The sequence below is a fragment of the Sphaerodactylus townsendi genome, linkage group LG15, assembly GCF_021028975.2.
Source record: "Sphaerodactylus townsendi isolate TG3544 linkage group LG15, MPM_Stown_v2.3, whole genome shotgun sequence".
In the NCBI taxonomy this organism is placed as follows: domain Eukaryota; kingdom Metazoa; phylum Chordata; class Lepidosauria; order Squamata; family Sphaerodactylidae; genus Sphaerodactylus; species Sphaerodactylus townsendi.
Genome location: NC_059439.1, coordinates 33,538,713 through 33,547,360, shown reverse-complemented (window position 1 = coordinate 33,547,360; position 8,648 = coordinate 33,538,713). Strand labels below are relative to the sequence as shown.

The window sequence follows — 8,648 nt, the reverse complement described above, 5'->3', positions numbered from 1 at the left end:
GTGGTGCGAACCTGCTGAATCCCACCTGGATATATTTGCATGAGATGCAGATACACAATATATAATAAAGAGGCCATCAAAATAGTGGAGACAGAATGTTGCCGGGGTGGGGGTGGGGGTGCAGAGGTGGGATCCAGCAGGTTCTCACAGGTCCCCGAGAGTAGGTTACTAATTGTTTGTGTGTGCCGAGAGGGGGTTACTAATTGGTGATTTTGCCACGTGATTTTTGCCTTAGTTACGCCCCTCCTCTCAGCAGTAGCGCGCAGAACTTGAAGCAGTCTAGCAGGAGGTGCACCGGCGTGCGTGGCAGCCTGTGCCTGCGTGCATTCTTTTCCCGCCCAAGGACCGGCACAGAGGCTGTGTCCTTGCCACAGCCCCGCCCAGGAATGCCCCGCCCCCAGAATGCTGGGCCCCGCCCCATCGTGCTCCGCCCACCCCCATTGGTGCCACGCCACAGTTTGAATCCCACCACCATGGGAACCTGTTACTAAAATTTTTGGATCCCACCACTGGGTGGGTGGGTGGTTGGGGTGGGGAGAGGGGGATAGCTGTTATTTATTTAGTTTACACCTTTCCTGATGGGACTCAAGACATATTAGAGATTTTTTTTAAAAAAATCAGATTAAAAAAGCATTAAGAAAAGGTATAGGTTTGTGTGTCTTCGCACATTTGTGTATAAGTCAAGTAGCAGCTGTTTCAACCCCCATGAGCCATTTCAGTTCTTCTTGAGGAGAATTGACCCCAAAATAGGTTTTGACAACAAACAGCAATCTTACCCTATAAAATGTAGACATTTCCCGCAGGAGTCAGATATTAATCATAGTCCAAGTGGTACATTTTGCAGAGTATAAAATGTGTGTAAAAGCTACACAACACGAGACAAACAAATAAACATAAAACGAAGCACAAACTCTGGCCCCTTCCACACATGCAAAATAATGCATTTTCAAACCACTTTCACAACTGTTTGCAAGTGGATTTTGCCATTCCGCCCAGCTTCAAAGAGCACTGAAAGCAGTTTGAAAGTGCATTATTCTGCTTGTGCGGAATGAGCCTCTGGGAGCCCAAAAAACTGACAAAAATATAAACGAATATGAAAAAGACAAGTGGTGGCGGAGGTGGTAGAGACCAGTGGTTGGATGGGCAATTGAGTCCCAATAATAAGTTTATCAATAGGTTTATCAAGCAGTACCCTCCAGGGAATGTGTAATTTCTTTCTACTCAGCCTATTTTTTCTTCCGTCTGGTCTTCATATTTTTAGCTCCCTGGTACTCCTTCTGGAATTCTTTCTGTGAAGTTCATGCAGAAAAGGTTTTTTTGCCTGACTTCTACCAAAGTCCTTGTCACTCTGCTTCCTGCACAGTAATACACAACCGTGTCCTCAGCTTTCAAATTGTTCATTTGCAGGTAGAAAATGGAGTTTTCCTTGGAGGCTGTGAATTGTCCTTGGATCACAGGCGAAATTATAGTTATTGCTGTCGGTAAGATAGTGAATCAACCATTCCAGTCCTTTCCCAGGTTTCTGCCAGACCCACACCATCCAGTAGCTGTTAGGATTACCAAATTGCTTCCAAAGACAAAGGGGCAGCAGCATTAATTGGCAACGCTGCGTGTAGGAGTTTGGAGAGGAGACGTCTGAGGGGGGATATGATTGAAGTCTATAAAATTATGCATGGGGTAGAAAATGTTGACAGAGAGAAATGTTTCTCTCTTTCTCACAATACTAGAACCAGGGGGCATCCACTGAAAATGCTGGGGGGAAGAATTAGGACTAATAAAAGGAAACACTTCTTCACGCAACGTGTGATTGGTGTTTGGAATATGCTGCCACAGGAGGTGGTGATGGCCACTCACCTGGATAGCTTTAAAAGGGGCTTAAAAGACAGATTTATGGAGGAGAAATCGATTTATGGCTACCAATCTTGATCCTCTTTGATCTGAGATTGCAAATGCCTTAGCAGACCAGGTGCTCGGGAGCAACAGCCGCAGAAGGCCATTGCTTTCACATCCTGCAGGTGAGCTCCCAAAGGCACCTGGTGGGCCACTGCGAGTAGCAGAGTGCTGGACTAGATGGACTCTGGTCTGATCCGGCTGGCTTGTTCTTATGTTCTTATGTTCTTATGTTCTTATGTGCAACTCGGCCTTGCAGAGCCATTCAGAATTTTGTGTGAGTGATGTGGTTGTGGTGTGCATGAACATTACAGGTAGCATGGAAACATGTTCAGGTAGGAAAGCCTAATCCATTTTAAGAGCCTGTCTTGTCCAACACTACAGTTAAGACTTGTCAACATGAAATAAAACTAGAACTTTGTGTTCCTCTTTTTGATGCACCTCTAATGGACTTTGTCTCACTGTGAGACTCGGGCACAGAAATACACAGCAGAGTCGGCAGCTGTCAGGGAGTTCAGCTGGAGGGAGAACTGGTTCTTGGAGGTGTCGGCAGAAATGGTGGCACGACTCTGGAGAGAAGAGGCGTAGGTTTTGCTCCTACCATATGGATATACTCCTCCAACCCATTCCAGACCTTTCCCAGGAGGCTGACGGATCCAGTGCCAATCATAACCTAGTGTACTGATAGAGAATCCTGACACTTTGCAGACCAGATGGAGGTTCTCTCCTGGTCTCACTGTTCCTGGCCCAGATGATACCAGCTGAACATCTGAAAAGGCCCCTGGGATAAACAGAACATTGCAATCAATTAAGAAGATATTTCTAGAAGGGATTTAAGTAAACATAGATTTCTAAAATTCTCCTAAAGTACATGCTTACATTTTGGAATGGTCACCAAGGCAAACAAGAACAGTATCACTGCCATTATTTAGACGAACAATTGTCTCAGCTTGTCAGATATTTTGAACCTGTGAACCTGGGAGACAGTGAGGATCCTAAATGTGAGGGTTTTCCTTTTGAGGGAGAGTTGCCGCAGACCCCCAAGACTTCCTGCAGACATTTGCATGAGTCCTTCCTCCAGCAACCAGTGAGCTATAAAGGGGATGTCAGAAGCAGTGATGAGCGGATGGCTCTTCTGGCTGCCCTATCCATTTAGCCTTCCAGATGGATCATAGCTGTGATTGAACAGGAGGAGAAAAAGTGGAAGGCCTTCCCCACTTGTGGCAGTGTAACCCCCATGCTCAGAATGGGTTGACCGAGAAAGGGGTGGAGACTCAAAGCAGCAGAAGGCTGCAGAGCTCACGTAGTTTGGAGGAGATGAGGCTACCAGACTCGGACCTTGATTTCTATAAGCCCTTAACACCTTGTTAAGGGTTCTTTTTGTGTTTGTAATGGGTGAGAGTTCTCCTGGAAACCTTCATCCTGTTGAATCCTGTTCATCAAGCCCTTGGAGTCTTCAGGAGCCAACCCACTTGCAAAGAAGAATTGGACTTGGCAGTATCAGTAGACTGTAAATATAAGGACTTGAAAATGCAACCTGAACAGGACCTTGAAGTGTGATGTTAAATGTTGATGTTTGATGTTATATGTTAAGAAAGTAAACCATTTTGTTTTTTAAAATTTGTTGTTGCAAACTCATTCCAAGTTCTGCCCCACAGAACCCACAGTTAGAGGTTACAGCAGCTTATTCATGGGCCACTCTGAATCACAGCTGACCCACATCTCTATAAAAACAGTGACAGTCACCTGCCTTGCTACCACTGAACACCATCACAGTTTAGAAAACCTTAGCTGACTATATGCAACTTGAGCAAAAAATAATGCTGGTAAATTTGCCCGTTAAGTGAAACAGGCAAAGTCTAGGGCAAGAAAGAGGGACAAAGGCACACAACAAAGTCGTGTGGGCTCATTTCTCCGAACGGAGAGTCAGAGCTGAAATGGCAACATTCAACTTAAATCAGCAACGTCTCTAGATTCTAGTTGAATTCTGATAGGGCAATGAACGTAGATGCATTTAAGATTTTTTTTTTTAAAAAGATTGATTCATGCAGGACAGATTCATGAATGTCTATCGCGCATGCAGATTAAAGGGTGGTAGACTGATTCAACAAAGGAAGCCATTATGCAGATGAAGAATTGGCTTAGCTTGTCTGAAAACCTGAAGGGCTGAAGAGGTGAGAAAGTGAGGACTAGAAATGGGAGGTCTTCCTTCTGAGGAAGAGCACTCAGAGGTCTTCAGAGCCTCCTGGAGATATTTGCAGGAGTCTTTCCCTCAATTGCAGATACACAATAAAGAGGCCATTAGAATAGCGCAGATGGAATGGGGGTGGGGATAGTTGTCATTTATTTAGTTTACAGCTCACCTTTCCTGATGAGACTCAAGAAGAAGAAGAGTTTGGATTTATATTCCCCCTTTCTCTCCTGTAGGAGACTCCAAGGGGCTGACAATCTCTTTGCCCTTCCCCCCTCACAACAAACACCCTGTGAGGTAGGTGGGGCTGAGAGAGCTCCGAGAAGCTGTGACTAGCCCAAGGTCACGCAGCTGGCGTGTGTGGGAGTGCACAGGCTAATCTGAATTCCCCAGATAAGCCTCCACAACTCAAGCGGCAGAGATGGGAATCAAACCTGGTTCCTCCAGATCAGAAAGCACCTGCTCTTAGCTACTGCTCTTAGCCACTACGCCACTGCTGCTCAAGTCACATTACAAATAAAAAATTCAGAGAAACAAATTATTAAGAAAAGAAAAAGGGTTGTGTGTCTTTGCACATGTGTGTATAGGTCAAGCAGCAGCTGTTTCAACTTCCAATGTCCATTTCAGTTACCCTTCGTCCTGAGGAGAATTGAACCCATAGTAGGTTTTGATGACAAACAGCAAACCTATCCTATAAAACATAGACACATATCCCACAATATTCAGATACTAATCAATCATATATCTAAATTATTGATTGTGCAGTGTATAAAGTGTGCGTAAAAGTGACAAAACTTGCATTCATGAGAGAAACAAATACAAAACTAAACACAAAATCCAGGGAGCCCAAAATACTAACAGGAATATAAATGAAAATGAAAAAGACAAGTGTTGGCAGAGAGCAGTGGTTGCGTTGGCAATGAAGTCCCAATAGGTTTATCGTAACTGTTTACTGCTTGGGAAACCGCCGGGGATGTATTTTCTTTCTACTCAGCCTTATTTATCTTCCATCAATGCTTCATATTTTTAGCTCTCTGGCACCCCTAATGGATCTTCTGAGAAGTTCAAGCAAGGAAGGGTTTTTGCCTGACTACTGCCAAAGCTGATCTTTTATGTTGATCTTAATAATGGGGTGGGTTTATTTTATTAGAGAAGAAGAAGAAGAAGAGTTTGGATTTATATCCACCCAACCTGCAGGAGACTCAAAGGGGCTTACAATCTCCTTGCCCTTCCCCCCTCACAACAAACACCCTGTGAGGTAGGTAGGGCTGAGAGAGCTCCGAGAAGCTGTGACTAGCCCAAGGTCACCCAGCTGGCATGTGTGGGAGTGTACAGGCTAATCTGAATTCCCCAGATAAGCCTCCACAGTTCAGGTGGCAGAGCTGGGAATCAAACCCGGTTCCTCCAGATTAGATACATGAGCTCTTAACCTCCTACGCCACTGCTGCTCCTATATTAACTGATATTTAATTAATTTTAATCTGATGTATGTGCTGTATTTCATATGTTGTTCACCGCCCTGAGCCCTTCGGGGGAGGGCGGTATATAAACCTAACCAATAAATAAATAAAATAAATATAAAGGCCTTGTCACTGTGATCCTCTTGTACAGAAATACACGGCTGTGTCCTCAGCTTTCAGGTTGTTTATTAGCAGGTAAAAATTGGAGCTGTCCTTTGAGGCGGTGAATCGTCCTTGTGTCTTGGGGGAATAAGAGTTAGTGCTTGAGGTATGATACCTAACTAAGCATTCCAATCCTTTCCCAGGTTTCTGCTGGACCCACAACATCCAGTAGCTGTTTGGATTAAACCCCGTGACTGCACAGGTCAGTTTATGGGATTCTCCGGGCTTTTTCACCACAGGATCTGACTGGGTGAGAACCACCTGTGAGAGGACACCTGTCAGGGAAAGAAAAAGGAGAAATAGTTGAGGGGGGAAAACCAGCAGGCAATAGTTTTCACACGGGACCCAACTATCATGAGGGAAGGAATGAAAATCTGAAAGGTCGACGTACTTGGGGAAATGGTCAAGAACAAGAGTGCGGGCAAGATGGACAGCATGGTGGGAAATCAGAGATGCTCTCAAGTGGACTCTGGTTCTCTTGGGCCAGGAGGTCTGAGTACCATCAAGAGCCGTGGAGGGTTTAAATGGGAAGGAGGAGGGTGCATGGTTTTTGCATAAGTCACAGGCATAAAAGGAGGGGCCAGGATTTGTGGGGGAGCAGAACTCCTCTGAATCTGAGAGATCAGCATTGATAGAAAGTGACAAATATTTGTGATGTGAGACTGGATGTACTTTGGAGTCATATGGAGTGATGTGATCCGCTATTTCTCCCCTCTCCCCAGGGTTTTCTGGTAGAAAATATATGGGGGGTTCGGGTGGGGTGTGGTCTGGAGCAGTGGTGGGATCCAAAAATTTTAGTAACAGGTTCCCATGGTGGTGGGATTCAAACAGTGGTGTAGCACCAATGGGGCTGGGCGGGGCACGACGGGGGCGTGGCCGGGCATTCCGGGGGCGGGGCATTAATAATTTCTCTGTTACTGTAAAAAACTCTTACTGTAAAAAACAAGTTCCTAATTTCCAGCTGGTATCTTTCTGTCCATAATTTAAACTCATTATAGCAAGTCCTATCGTCTGCTGCCAACAGAAACAACGACTTCTCCTCTAATTGACTGCCTGACAAATACTTAATGCTTTCAAATACTTAATTTTGTTTCTAGAAATCAAAAGAAGGAGACTTTCCTTAAACAAGGAACTTGACCGTATTTCTAAAACATGTTTTTAAAACAGCCCAACAGGGAGAATTGTCCCGTTTTCTACCTTCGCTCACCAGCCACATAGGAAACAACAGGACTTTATGATTTTTGGACCTAATGGAAATTCTAACGGAAAAGCAGACCCAATTAGCAACCCCCTCTCGGCACACACAGATAATTAGTAACCCACTCTCGGGAACTGGTGAGAACCTGCTGGATCCCACCTCTGGTCTGGAGTCCCAACCATCACTGCCTGGTGGGGAAGGAGCAATATTTAACAAAACGTTTTACATTCATGTCACGTGGTTTCCAGTACAAGATTCTAGAGATATGACAAAGTCTATCGAAGTTAAATAATTTGGAATTGCCTTATGCCTCCCATTCAGGTGTGCTGTTTTATGTCTTATATTATTCAGGTCAAGTGCAATTTCCATTTTAGTGTTATTTTATTATTTCATTTTTATTTATTATTTCATTTTTGTACATATTTTATACCGCCCTCCCCCGAATCCTGTAAAATCTTTCAAACTGCCACGTGGAATCTGGTTGATAGCAGGTTATTGGTCGAAATGGCTCCCTGGTAGGTCTTTTTGCAAGATGCAGAAATCAGCAGAGGAGGGGATCCTTTCCATGACATGGGGATAATCCATAGGGTGGATCCAGCCGCCCTAAAAGTCACTGTTCCTCCAAATTAAGTGAATCTTCCTCCAACCAAAAAGCCATTTAAGATGGAGGAAATCCCTTGACTCTAGCAGAAGAGTCGAAACACATTTTAATGCCGAAACACATTTTAATAAAGATATGAATAAACTCTGCTGAGTGGAACAGCAGGTTTGGGGTGATTTTCTCTCTATTGTCACTGCATAATATAGTGGTAATAGCAACAAACTGTAATCTTGAGAACCGGGTTTGATTTCCCACTCCACTCCTTGAGCCATAGACTCTTAGGCTCATTCCGCACAAGCAGAATAATGCACTTTCCAACTGCTTTCAGTGCTCTTTGAAGCTGTGCGGAATGGCAAAATCCACTTGCAAACAGTTGTGAAAGTGGTTTGAAAACGCATTATTTTGTGTGTGCGGAAGTGGCCTCATCTTGTGAACTGGGTTCGATTCTCCACGCCTCCCTGTGAAGACTGCTGGGGTCACCTTGTGTCAGTCACAGTTTTCTCAGAACTCTCTCAGCCCCACCTAACCCACAAGGTGTCTGTTGTGGTGTGGAGTGGGGGAGGGAATGTGATTGTAAGCCGCTTTGAGGCTCCATATGACAGTAAAAGTTTCTTCTGCTACCAAGTTGTTGCCAAAGGCCCCAAGGGAGCATCATTAATTGGCTACCCCGCTTGCAACTGTGTCTTGTGGAGCCCCTCAGAACTTTGTGTGAGTGATGTTGTTGTGTTGTGCATGACCATTACAGGTGGCATGGCACCATGTTCAGGTAGGAAAGCCTGCTCCATTTTAAGAGCCTTTTTTGTCCAACACTATGGTTAAGACTTGTCTGCGTGAAATAAAACTAGAACTGTGTTCCTCTTTTTGATGAGCTCCCAATGGACTTTGTTTCACTGTGGTTCCCGAGCACAGTAATAAACTGCAGAGTCGGCAGCTGTCAGGGAGTTCAGCTGGAGGGAGAACTGATTCTTGGAGGTGTCTGCAGAAATGGTGGCACGGCTCTGGAGAGAAGGGGCGTAGTTTTTGCTCCCAGCATGTGGATATACTTCTCCAACCCATTCCAGACCTTTCCCAGGAGGCTGACGGATCCAGTGCCAATAATAATATTCTGTATTGATTGAGAATCCTGTCACTTTGCAGACCAAATTG

The 8,648-nt window shown here is 44.7% G+C and overlaps 1 pseudogene; it reads right to left on the bottom strand.

Moving 5' to 3' along the window:
* Window positions 1-5,670: 5,670 nt before the first annotated feature.
* The window catches only part of LOC125444342, a 3,897-nt pseudogene continuing 919 nt past the window's right edge, over window positions 5,671-8,648 (bottom strand).